Here is a 13,795-nt window from a genome sequence, read left to right as displayed (position 1 = left end):
CACGACGCATCAAATAATTCTAACCACGCCCTTCCTTCCGCATTCCGTTCTTTCCCGATCGTTTCGAAAAATCTACCGGTTCAATTTTCCCGTATTTCAGCACGTTCTACGGAACGACCAAAGTTATTCTGTTTACAGTACTTAAACCCCCTCTCGAGCAAGTCCGTCCGATGAATATCAGCTTGGAAGGTTCGACGAGACGAAAAGGAAATGCCTTTTGCGTTCACAATGGATAGATCGGTTTTTACACGTCGGGTAACGCGATCGTTATCGACAGAGACTCGGTGTGTTCGTCGAGGCAGTAGGCGCGGTGTGCGCAGTTCTGCACCCATAAAGGCAAATGGCACGCGTGGCGCTTAAGGATAAACACTTGCTTGTCCTGGAATAAGTCTTTTATCGTTAAACTCGAATCTTTTTATCGCGTACTTTGGGTGTAGAGAAAGAACATTGACATACGTTTACTAACGAGTAACGAAAATTCCTTGATTCTACAGGTTTCTTGTGTGTACGTTATTATAATTCATTTTTATAGAATTTATATACATACTTGTATATATATATATATACCCGTTAATGGATGTTTGCCTGGATCAAACGTAAATAATTACACAATATCTCTCTCGCTCTCTCTCTCTTTGTCTCTCTGTGTGTGTCTGTACAGCTAATTGTGAACTATACAATTCGTTCGACTCTTTACCTTTCTCTCGGCGCATGAAGGTAATACTTTTTATGGATATAGGTTACAAGAGACACGCGAATAAAAAGCATCGATGACATAATACCAGTGCGTTCGTGAACCTGTATTGCCACAGACCTTCGGGTGCTACTGCACATACGTAACTAAAAAACACGAAGCATCATCTCGCGCATGCAACACGATAATTTTTTCAAGACGGACGGCATTGCGTAAAGAGTATATCGTCTCGAACGATCGGAAGGAACGGTATGTTTCTATTGTCTTCGAAGTTATATTTCGTTCTGTCCGGCACAACAGGATAATGTAATGTCGGTTAGCGGTCCGTTATCATATACCTCATCCTGTTCTCGACAGTGTACGAGCATTGCATTTTTAGTTCGAACTTATGGAACGTTCCAAGAACGATGGTCATTCGTAAATGGAAGTTCGACATTCAAATGAAACAAATTCTAGGTGGCTTCTTCCCGGTTTAGCACCGTTCGAACAAACGTCTGCTGCGGGTAAATAGCGAAAGCGTACAAGCGACTGATTTTTCGTACCGATAAGAAAAGCGATAAGATTGCTAATCGTCGCGATCACATGTGTCACATTATCAAGAATTTCAGTGAAATCTCGCGATTATAAACGATAGACAGGGAACATTCACGATAAATTATTTACTTGGTGTATCATGTAATGTCACCGTGGGTTATGTAAAATGTCACCTGTTGCTTGTGTATATTCTCTCTAATGGTCTGTTCCGATGAAATTTGACGGATTAGACGAAAATGCGCGTGTCTTTACAGGGTGGACTGACAATCCATCTAGCTATTTCGCTTATGTAGATTACCGTCCAATTGACTAATTATAACCGATTGTTGGTGACACAAGTACATATATCCGGCATTGATTTGTATAAAATAACGGAATTTGTATAAAGATCGTGAATTTAAAAATAAAAATTTCATAGAATCTACAGTCGACCAATAAACTATTCGAAATAAAAACGAAGTGCGCGTAACTCCGCGAACAAAAAGCTGAAAAAGCTTACGGCTGTTTACAGGGAAATCGTGTTTACCTTTTCCGTTCCATTGTGATTCACTGTTCAATCCAATATGGGAATATTCGTTCGGAATACGTTATCGTTGAACCACTGCGATGAAACAAAAACGTGTAACTCGTCTTGACGAATTTAGAAAGCTCTTGTCGAAAAAACCATCGGACGGGAATCGAAGCACATGGTTCACGTGTGGTGGTATTGTAACGGGTGCGCGCACGCGAAAGTTTTCGCGTACGTTTTTTTTTTTGTTTCTTTCCTTTCTTGTTTCGTTTGGTACGGTCTGTGTGTGGTGGTATTGTAACGGGTGCGCGCACGCGAAAGTTTTCGCGTACGTTTTTTTTTTTGTTTGTTTCTTTCCTTTCTTGTTTCGTTTGGTACGGTCTCAGACTAACTGAAATTCTCTTAGGCGGCAACGGTCAACGGGAAAGCTGCGTGGACGCAGTTCGAGCGACGACGGCTGCTCGAAGACTACGAAACACCGCCGACGCGTTTTAAGCCGTCACCGAAACGTCAATTACGCTGCACGCATACTCTACGAGAAGATACGGCCCCATCGGCACAGGCGGAACCACACACTTGACTTTCGAATTCGATTCTACGTCGGTTGCCGCGACCTTACCGATCGAAAACGTTTTATCCTCTCTTCAAATCGACAAATGTAAACAGAACGGGCGAACAATTTAACAGAAAATATTGTAAATATATACATACTCTTTGTTTCACGGGTGTGAACTCTGAAACGATTCATTTGTTGAAAATTTTTATTTTCAGTTACCACTTGCGACCGCAAAAAAAAAACAAAAATAAAAATGGTCACGTGAAAGTGCCTGCCAGGAAAACATCGAGACGAAGTTTAAATAGCATTATGTATCGTTATGACTGGCCATCGTGTGTGCGACTCGTGACGCGCATTAATTATGATTCTAAATTATATTCGGCCCGTATTTGGTATCCGCAAATAGCTTCATATTCGTGAATAGTATTCCAACCGGTGACGCAGCCGGTTTTAATTAAACGGCTGCTCGACGAAACGATTATCCGATTGTTTGACAAGTTTGGTACAATGCCGTGATTTGCATTGTTTCGGTAGCGTTAGAAACGTTTTTTCCGTGTCAGTCTTCTGCGACGATAATAACGCGAATGTTGTTATGCTGTTCGTGATATATACGAAAGTGCATTTTGTTGTGTAAAAATCAAAATAATATTAAATTGTTGGTAGAGTAATATTTCGATACGGAAATACACTGATTGCGAATCTTATTTGAAGGGAGTATGTACATACAGGGAAATCCCTCTCTATAGTTGCGTTACTGCGAGACTGGCCGTGCGATTACAGAGAACGGTGGAAACGATTCTGCAATGGCTTCATTGATTAACGACTGGTCATTTATTTTATCGACTTCCACTCGATTATCAATATTCCCGTGTCTTAGAAATTATAATTTGTAAACTTCAGATGTTTCTGTGAATTCATTGTTTTATAATCCATTTTTCAAGAAGGTAAATTAGAGAAATATTTACATCGCTTATGGAATATTTTATTAGATTAAAAGTGAAATGAAAAACTTCACGAAACATTATCAGAGGTTCCATTAAATTTGTACATTTACACATGCCAAATGTATAAAGTTTACAGTAACAATTAGGTTAAATTTCGAATAACGGTTATTCACTTGTACCTCAGTTATTATGCAGTAGTAACAAAAATTGTACTGATTTTTATGATGTACAATATTAAACTGTGTAATAAAAACACATTTTGTAATAATAATGATTAAAGTAAATAGATTGCTGATTTCACGCATTCATAACATTTTGTGAGATTGTGAGACCCAATAAAATAACCGAAGGTTGTGATAATTCCTATTAGCAAATAAATAAAGAGAAATTATATGTATAAGCATTTTTATAATTAATTATTATTTCGAATGTACAATATGTGCAGACACGTTTGAATCACTGTAGCTTGGGTAGGCTTTGCTTTGGGACATCAGAACACATCTATAATGTATATCACTGGTACTACGTGTTGTTTAACTGGTCATCATAGTTCAATGTGTCACTACAGTAGACTTTAATAGCTTCAAAATACATGTCGAACTGTAAACACTACGGCAGACTTATTTTTGACATTTCTAATATCTATATTTATCAGATTAAAAACTAATGTAAAATATACTTAATTTTAATGAATAATTTGCCTTTCTGTTAACAGTCCTACAATTTATTATCAGGCAACAAAGTATAACATATTGCATATATTTATGAAAGTAATGTAAACGATATTTTCTATTGTAGAGCTATGTAATATAATTGAATGGGCTATATTTCCGAAAACCGGTCATGCCCGATTTGACTGAAATTCTGCAAATACCTTTATTTTACATAAAAACAACGTTTGCGAGAGGGATTTTTAGCGACACGAAAGTGAAAACCTAAAATTTTGCAAAACTGCTTAATCCAGACCTTCGCTTTTCTAAACTTTTGCAAAAAATGTGTTACTATTGTAATGACACGTTCTATGTTACCGATACAGCATTATAAGTAGCCATTCGTTAAATGGAGTCCCTTCTATTGTACATTGGCAACGCCCCTCGTTCACACGTATTTCTTACACACGTACGCATACCCCATTCTGTGCCAAGTAAGAAAGGAACGCAATGCATACGGTGTCGCGTTTAACTCGCATATTTTTCATCACAGAAAAATTCAATTCAGTAAAATGTTTCAATACTCAATAAGTGTCGTGAATAAACTTTTCTGATATCTCTAAAAATAACAAAGATAGTAAGGTGATCAAAAAGTCCGTACATTGAGCCCACCCTAATATAATTGCGTTACACAAGTGAACGACGATTGGAAGGGAAAGAACGCGGGTGATTGGCGTTCGATTATTGTACTATTCCTGGAATTCTAGCCCTCTACAGCCCCGAAATATACAATAAAAGAATGTCTACTGTATCTCGCTGCGGTTAGGATTTTGTGGTCGGTACAGTAGAAGCTATCATCTTATAGGACTTCGTGTCTCATGTTCTGAAATACCGATAGTGTAAACAGTCAGGGATTTTCTGCTGCCCTCTACGTTATGAGAACGGTGAATTTGTGAACTACGTTAAATGTATTCGAACTCAACTAGTCTAACTTCTACAGTGTGTCGAGTCTAAAGTACGCATGAGTGTTCGGTACGTCGGAAAATCATCGAAGGGATCATGGTCGTGAACGGATTCTCTTCCGTCTGTTTGCTGTAAAGTAGACGTATTAGAAAGGAGTCTTGGGTTGCAGTCCCGACGGTCCTATTGGTTTTTTTTCGCGTACAAAAAAGTTATTGCGTTTAATATTGCTTTTATGAATATGTATATGTATTATGTACATTTGAGTAAATTATTTTATTATTCCATTGTTATTACAACAGTTTAACAGTGACAACGAACGCATGTATATTTTCAAATATCGGACTAATACTATATATTTTTATTCTATATTATTACATATAAGTGAGTAATACGTATCAAAAACGTAATCGAAACGCAGATTTTTATTACACCACAAACATCGCATGAAAGATATTTCGTTATGTTGACATTTGTAATAATTATGGATGTTGTGGGCAAATCAATATTATTGGCATTATGGTACATATAACGAAATATCACTGTAACACTTAAAAAAGTTTTGAAGTTCCATTTATATCACTGTCCTGTGAAAATGTTCATACTTCCAGCAGCATTCATATTCCAATCAAAGAATTTACAGAATAAGGAAAACGAATCTAAAGTAATTTTCAGTAGTTCCATACGTCTTTATTTCGAATAATTTTCTAAAACATTCAAAGTACTAGACATTTTTACACTTTGAATCTCATATCGATTTCTAAAATAATCCTAGTTCGATGTAATATAGAACGTGGTTTTATGAGATAGATTCGATGTTCGCAGCCATTAGCTCGATATTTTCATCAGTTTACAGTACTTTACCGATGACAATATCGATTGCCCAGGCCTCACCACGAGGAGGTTGCTGCGAGTGGAGGCCCAAGGCAGGTAGATGGAATCACAAGTTCTACATCTTCCCACCTTTCACAATAAACCTTATAAATAACTTAAATCTTAACTATGTAATACTATCGGTACTAAAATCCCTCGGCGGATGACTTCTTTCTTGAGCCTAAACCTATAAAAAACTAAGTTCCCTCGTCGGTTGTCTTCGTTCTTCAGCTTAGAACTAATATTATCTTAATATTCTAATTAATACGAATTAATGCTAGTAATACGAAATAACAAATTTAACGCAATGTAGTCGCTAATACTCAAACGAAAGAGATAGACGGAATGGAAAAAGTTCCATCGATCATTTCGTTTACGCACCTAATATACCAAGCCAAAAATTAATTCTACGATGAACCACGTTAAACTACAGTATGAACAAGTATCGCGATGAAAGTGTTGTCGCCAGAACCTGGTTTAAGAAAATAGGAAAGACGGGCGCAACCTCGCAAACCCGAATCCATCTCTCACTTTCCAGGCCCTTTGGGCTGGTCACCTACGTACCAGACCCGAGCACAGGTCATGACCAAGTATGGTAGTGCAAGCGAGATCCCCTGTAAAACAGAGTCCTTTTACGGAGCAGACTCCCGACTACTCCGTAGGCGGGTACGTTGTACCCAGGCGCGCACGAGCCTTTACTCCAAATCCTACTTACCAGGCAAAGACTAAACACGTCCGATATCTGGCTTCTCAATAGAAACCAGAGGGATCGGCAAACAGTCTTAGTGCACAGGCCCACTGCCCGTACCATAATAGGTACAGACCCACTGCCCATACCCCAAGTCTGTGTAGAGAAATCAACGAGCAAAATGAATTAATAATAACTTGGTATGCACAATGGCTGATCACAATTTAAGTCTATTAATAGATAGACTAAAATTAATAATAAACGATGTGATGATGAATATGAATATAACAATGAATATCGAATTATGATTTAAGTTTAACTTACAGTAACTTAACGCAGTGGTAGACGCACGCTTTGAAGATGTAGACGTTGATCGATGTCTTCTTTCGATGGAATAACTGTTTGGAAAAATATTTTTCATTATACAATACACATAGAATACATAATATGCACAGTAAATAAATCACAGTAAATAAGAAAATAAATATCGAAGCCAATGGTTCTCGAACATCTGTAACATACAAGGAATTAGTAACAAGAGAGGGGACACAACAATATGCACAGTATATAGATTAGTAACATGCACAGTAAATAAATAAATAATATGCACAGTAAATAAATCACATTAAATGAATCACAGTACATAAGAAGATAAATATCGAAGCCAATGGTTCTCGAACATCTGTAACATATAAGGGATTAGTAACAAGAGAGGGGACACAACAATATGCACAGTAAATAAATTGATGGTTGTCGAATGCCTGCAACAAACAATGGGTTAGTAACAAGAGAAAGGACGAGTATGAGACGCGCGACCACCCTCCGCGACGGTTCACGACAAAGTGAGGAAGCAAGCACAGACCTGCACGGGATGGTACGACCTTGGTACACGGCGTACACGGCTAAGTCAATAAACTGGGTGACGCAACTCACTAGCGCGTTGGATCGACGGAGAGCACCGATACTCGGCACGCTCTACCGTACTCTCTCGCTCGCACACCTCCCTCCCATAGACCACCGAAATTCCTCGGCACCCGTCAACACCGACGGAGAGCACCGATACCGCGGCTCGCTCTACCGCTCTCGCTCGCACGCCGTGACGTCACCCGATTTCCGGAATCCGCGGCTACGAAATGGCTCATTACGGTAAAGCATTCTCAGAAGAGAAATTGTAAGCCGCCGGCCAAAAGGTAGATTTGTAGACTATTTATGCAAATATACAAATGTAAGGCAAGATATAAAAACGAATAAAACAAGAACATGTAAAAAGTAACATTAATAAAATGTCCATTAACGATGCACTTAGAATAAATTGTCTTGTAGTTAAGTGAAAAAATATATACTTTTGCGTTTCATGTTTTATGACTGTCATATTATTCCCTTAACCTTAAACTGAAGCATCGGATATTTTTATTCCCGTCAAATCATATACAGGCGGCCCTCGACTTTCGCACATTCTACTTTCGCACAATTCGCTATTTCGCACATTTTTAAAGATTCAACTGTTTAATCCTCTGTGTTCAAAGAATAGTCAATAAAGCGTGTAAGGTTTCTACTCTTTGAGTACTTAGACTAGTTCGTTTAATACGACACAATGGTTTACAAAACACTTTAAATAAAACAGTACTTTTACAACAAAACGAAATTTACACTTAAAGAGCGGCACCGATTATTGTATTGCACGACGAATACAATAAGACGTGGTGTTTATTTTTTATCTTTATCAAGAAAAGAAAAAAATGGGTGGTATTCAACTAACTCTTGACAAATTTATAAAGGAAATACCCGAAAGCATTTAACACGCCTCTTTAACTTCATTATGTATACATATTGATAGATAAATAATTTAAAACACAGTTTTTGGTGCATATTTTTTTACGTCCCTCTACTTTCGAACATTCAACATTCGCACACACTTTCAGGAACCAATTATGTGCGAAAGTCGAGGGCCTACTGTAGATACATGCAATATGGATGGCATATGTAACACTTCATTTGTGCTAATAATACTCAGAATCATGTTTTATCGGTAACGTCGGGTATTGACACTAAAATGGTAAGGGGGCTTCTGACGCCCTCAAAGCATGGGACTGAAAATTAGATTGCATGTTAGGTCTATTCTTATATCTCGTCTGTGGTAGAAGGCTAAATTTTCAGGAATACGACATTAAGCGAGCTCCAATCACCTGCTCACTTGTTGGACGTAGCACAGATGAGATATAGGAGTACACATTTCATCCATTGTATTTTTTCGGCCCACTTTTTAGGGACAACATGGCCCCATTTCTATTTTAGTGTGAGAAATACGTGTGAGCAAAGGGCGTTCCAATGGTACAATAAAATAGCGTGCATTAAACAAGTTCCTACTGTAATATATGCCCTGCAGATACAGTACTAATTTTCTTGTCTGTAGTTTTTAGTTCATCGGATAACTGCTAGGTGATTCCACTATTGAAGTTGTACACCGTTCGACACGAAAATACCTCATAACCGTTCAGAATCGTTTCTGATAGATCTTTATGAGCTGAATACGAATTAGCACACCGTTTTTTCCCAGCATGTTCAGTTTTTGAAAAAATCAATTTTTTAAAAACGTATACGTATGTTGTGCTTTTATAGTACTAGGTATTCAGTTCCTTTTGTCACGAATTTTGATTTTGTGAAAAACTAAACGTGCTGCGAAGAAACGGTTTGCTGATTCGTATTCAATTCATAACGATCTATCAGAAACACGTCTGAGCGGTTATGAGGTAGGAAAAAGGTTAAAATGTGTTGAACAGTATTTGTTGAACACGTGTTATTATCGTTCAATAGACATCAAGAATATGTTGTACTATGTATTATTAAAAATGAAGAAGCTAAGCCAAAACCTTATTAATCGATGATTATAAAGAAATAACTAAAAATCTAACAATTGATCATTGCTAGTGCTCAGTATCTCTTCAGTAAGCTACAATAAGCAATCTAATATAGATGGAACAAATGTTTAGTAACAATACAAGTAACTAATTTTGTTTTCTCTGGCGTATGCCTGGATCATTAATAATTACAATTTATCATTATTATCGTCTTTATTATTCTCAAAATACAAAATATAGAATAATAAAACTGAAATGCGTATAAATGGCAAGGTGCTACAAAGTAACTTTAGATCAATTATTAACAAAACTGTAATTAATAACTGTGTTATAATTTTTAATCATACTTTTCATGTATTATTTTTAATTTTATCTACAATAATGATTTTTCAAGGTCGACTTTACCCTAGCATGCGCACAGAACGATAGTAAAACTTTAGCGTCAAATGACATAACACGTTCACTACTCATTACAAATGTGACTTAGTTCTGCTGAGTGAGTCTATAATAAGAAGGTGGTACGTTGTAAAAACGGATGTATGTACATACATACATTTATATAGGAAAGAGAAAATTAAACAAACTCTTGCTCGTATACAAGCGACCTTGAAATGTAATGATGGTGCAGTCGGTGGCATAGATTGTTACACGTGGGTTGAAGTCATTGACCTTAAGAATACTTTCCACTTTCTACTTAACACGATCACGCTGGTTTGACCTCCTTTACTGATTCCTACTCTGGCCTTCCTCTTTCTATACTCACATAATTTACTATGAATTCCGTTTACAGTAATTCCATGTCAAATATGTCATTATTAATAAACAAACAACAAGTGTGTTTGAAATCAATATTAGAAAATTCGTTTATACAAATAACACGAAATCGTCATTACCAAATTCCACGAAACCGTTTCGTAAAAGCTTTTTCTAGGTACCTATATAGTTTTAATTGTGATGCCAGTTTAAAATTATATTTTCAAGTAAATTAGAGGTTGTGTGGTAAGTGACGATGTTTGAATTTGCCAATACATACTGGTCAGAACACTTCCGATGTTGGTTAACCACATCCATGGTTAAAAGAAAATATGATCGCTTAAATTGAAACAGATGTTGAAGTAAATTACATTGGTATACTTTTTAAAATGTAATTAAATATAACCAACATACTGAGTACCTAAAACGCACTTATGAAAATTTGACACGTGGACATTAAAGTCATGTGAAACGAGCACAAAAATTGAAAAGCATTCGATTGGACAAACTTTTCGTATACATTCAAAGAGATCTTTGTGAAGTTATTTTAAACGGTAAAAATTAATTCCAGTAATCCTGGCTAGACCAAATCGAAAGATCGATTTTCAAAAAACAACGAAAATCGTTTTACTTCTTGGAATAGATATTATAAAGTAATTAACTAAAGTAAAGTGACTTCTGGTTACTAAGATATCAATCATAAAAGTAGACATGCACCTGGCATAAAAAAATATTGAAGATATGATATATCGCGAACAAAAGATTCTTTTTATTCATTATAAATAATGTTACAAATTATATTTCAATGAATGCGTTTTTAAATATAACGCACTGAAACAAAGGTACAAGAAATATAAAATTATGAAAATGAAAAAGTCTACCCATAAACATTTTTAAAGAAGAGCAGAAATTAATCGGGCACTGAATAATATACATACATATAAAACATAATACGAAGTGGTTGAATCAAGGAATTGCGAGTAAGTTGTATCCATCGCAGGGTGAATGCACCAGCGAATGAACATTATATATATAAAAATGATTGAATTAAGGTATTAAAATAAGCAAATGATTAAATATTGATTTTTTTAAATTCCTTGTTTCATATTTAAACAATTTTTACGCCATTGGTTAGAAATGTTCATTTACTTAATATTGTTCATTCACTGATGAAATCTATATTCTTTCTTTTCAATTCAATTAATTACATTTATTCCATTATTACCATTAAAATTTATGCATTTAAAAAAAAGGTGTAAACATTGAAAAATCTAATTTGCATGTTCCAAGTATTTATTAATATAATATTACTATCATTTAAAATTCGACTTTAATTGTTACCAAATCTCTTAAGTGTTCATTCGTTAGTGCGTTTACCCTATACATTTTCTTCGCGTGATTTTGTGAAATCTTCATCATTCCATTACATTATTCGTATTTCCATCGTTCTAAAATTATATAAGCTACATCGAAAAGTAGTGGTTAAATATTCGTGCTATTGCATTGTCTTCTTAGTTAATTAAACGTAGCCATTATGAGGCAGACTAACGAGAAGTAAAAAGACAGGTCGACTTGGTGTCCTCTGGTTCCCTTTGCCATTTTAGTTTCGGCACGATCCCACGAGTCATTTCTAAGGCCGCCGCTGGCGCATAGCTTAAAACAAGTCGCGTTGAGATTGGTCAAGGTACGACATCGTTCTAGAGTTGATTGCTACCTCAACCCTCGCCCCACCGGTCTTCTTCGCTCCCCGCTTTTCAGATTCTAGTTGGTCCATGCCCCCACCAATACCATTGCGATCTCTTCTATCTTCAAACCCTCGTCGATCTGGCCGCGACCCCGACACTGTGTGCGTGTGTGTACGTGTGTGTATGTGTGCCACACGTAAATCACCACAGTGACCCACGTGTCTCGGCAGGACCGTCTTTCGTGATGGTAGCGCCATAAACTTTGTAAATTCCCAGACGAATTTTACAAATCATAACTTAATTTTAATCAATCATAACTTAATATATGTCCTTTACCTTTCCTCGGTTACCTAGTAATTAACATTTTTCTACCGAATAATTTTACGGATACGTGCGCGGTACAAACACAAATTTCACCTTGATACTAACCGTGCTACGCAGTTGCACATGCGCGAAGATTGCAACGTTTAAATGGCAATCTTATCTACGTCCACGTGCACGACATTGAAGTATTTTATCCTTCGTATGAACTTTAAAGTTATCGTTGTATGTGTACATATGTATATACGGTGTTACATAATACCCTAGACGCGTTTATTGCTGTTCTAACTTATCATTGGAATATGAATGCATCATAACGATAATAAATAACCTGTCAGATTCAAATTGTTCGAGTTTACTTTCCGCCTTTGTACGAAAAATCATATGACGGAAAATATTTCCGTGGAAAATGTTTATAGATATCTGGTATACCAATCGACGGGTTATATGAGATTCTAACGTCGAATTTCAGCAGCATATACTATAGTGGTTCGATAAAGTTGAGTGTATGGGGTTCGTCGACGGACGAACCCCATTATCTGAATCTACGAACGTGTGTCATGGAAGGGCCGCTATCTCACCATTGTCGGTTACCGGAGAAGTAGGAGAGGAATGAAATAAAATTCTTACTTGATATGTTCAGTACAGCGCATAATATAGAATAACAGATACTGTTTTTCATTTTTTTTTTGTTAATAAACTTCGAATTTTATGTAGGAGCACAATCCAGAGTGCCTTTCGAGTCGTTTCTATGTATAATTTTGACCACATTCCCATTATTAAATGTCGCTTTTATTCAGTGTAACAATATCATGTTACGAAAGATTCTTACTGAATTTACGCATATTCCGCAGAGATTTAATATTGTTAGATGGTAACCGTGTAGTTGTCATCGTCCCTAATCTCGAGTGTATACACAGGGTGGTCACATTATCACTAGTCAGATGCTTCTTGCAAACGGTTTGTGTACAGAAGAACCGAACAATGACAAAATTTCAGTTTTTTATGAGCAACGCGTCATGATACATCCGTTCCTTGAATTTAAAATCGTTCAAAAGTAACAAAAAGTGAATCCCCGTTTTTTAAAAAGCAAAGTTACATTCCTCCTTACATCATAGTAAAGCGATGGTCAGGATGAGTTCAACGATATATGACAGAATAACCTTCAAGGTCATTCAAGGTTAGAATTGACAGAAATAACTTAAACATTTCGTAGTATCTTTGTTCCTAGTATTTTATATTGATAAGGTTACGAATTCTATTCAACAGTAACTTTGTTACAAAATGTTCGCACTCATTACTCATTTATGTCCTCGTATGACCTCGAGGCTCGTTCGCAAAACTCGTGACGATACAAAAAGCAGATACACGTAACCAACCATTTAAAAAAATCCATGGTCATCTCTATTGTTGGAAAATTATTGGAAATTTTTCGAATTGACATAACCTAAATCGTATTGCTTTAAAATACAGTTGGAACTTTCTTCTCGTTCGTTTTTTTCTATAATTCTATGTAATTCGCCGTTTATATGAGAAAAATAGTGGATAGTAGTGGCGCGGGGGGCACTGTATACGTACCACGACCACACCTCAGGAATATTAACACATGCACAGCATTCAACGACACCGCCGTAGCCGTCGTTGTTGCTGGCGCACGCGGCGTCCAATGCCCCGTTCGGAGGCAGTCGTCGTGGTTTCCACCCGGCACACGTGCACCGCGCGCAGTGGGTCATTGCTCCTCTCCGTTCGAAAGCAATATCATTGCGGCGCA

The 13,795-nt window shown here is 36.7% G+C and overlaps 2 protein-coding genes across 2 annotated transcripts in view; one reads left to right on the top strand and one right to left on the bottom strand.

The window, feature by feature from the left end:
• Positions 1-2,013, bottom strand: part of LOC107194992 (ras-like GTP-binding protein RhoL) — a 4,529-nt gene extending 2,516 nt beyond the window's left edge. The window contains exon 1 of the mRNA XM_015584729.1: positions 1,755-2,013. The gene's annotated coding sequence lies outside the window, so the exon portion shown is untranslated. The remainder of the gene's footprint in view (positions 1-1,754) is intronic.
• The window catches only part of LOC107195001 (nuclear cap-binding protein subunit 2), a 6,268-nt gene extending 3,710 nt beyond the window's left edge, over positions 1-2,558 (top strand). Inside the window, exon 4 of the mRNA XM_015584741.1 lies at positions 2,143-2,558. The gene's annotated coding sequence lies outside the window, so the exon portion shown is untranslated. The remainder of the gene's footprint in view (positions 1-2,142) is intronic.
• The last annotated feature ends 11,237 nt before the right edge of the window (positions 2,559-13,795 follow it).

The sequence above is a fragment of the Dufourea novaeangliae genome, unplaced genomic scaffold (assembly GCF_001272555.1).
Source record: "Dufourea novaeangliae isolate 0120121106 unplaced genomic scaffold, ASM127255v1 scaffold18, whole genome shotgun sequence".
Lineage (NCBI taxonomy): Eukaryota > Metazoa > Arthropoda > Insecta > Hymenoptera > Halictidae > Dufourea > Dufourea novaeangliae.
The sequence above is the reverse complement of the archived record's forward strand: the minus strand, read 5'-3'. Positions and strand labels throughout refer to the sequence as shown.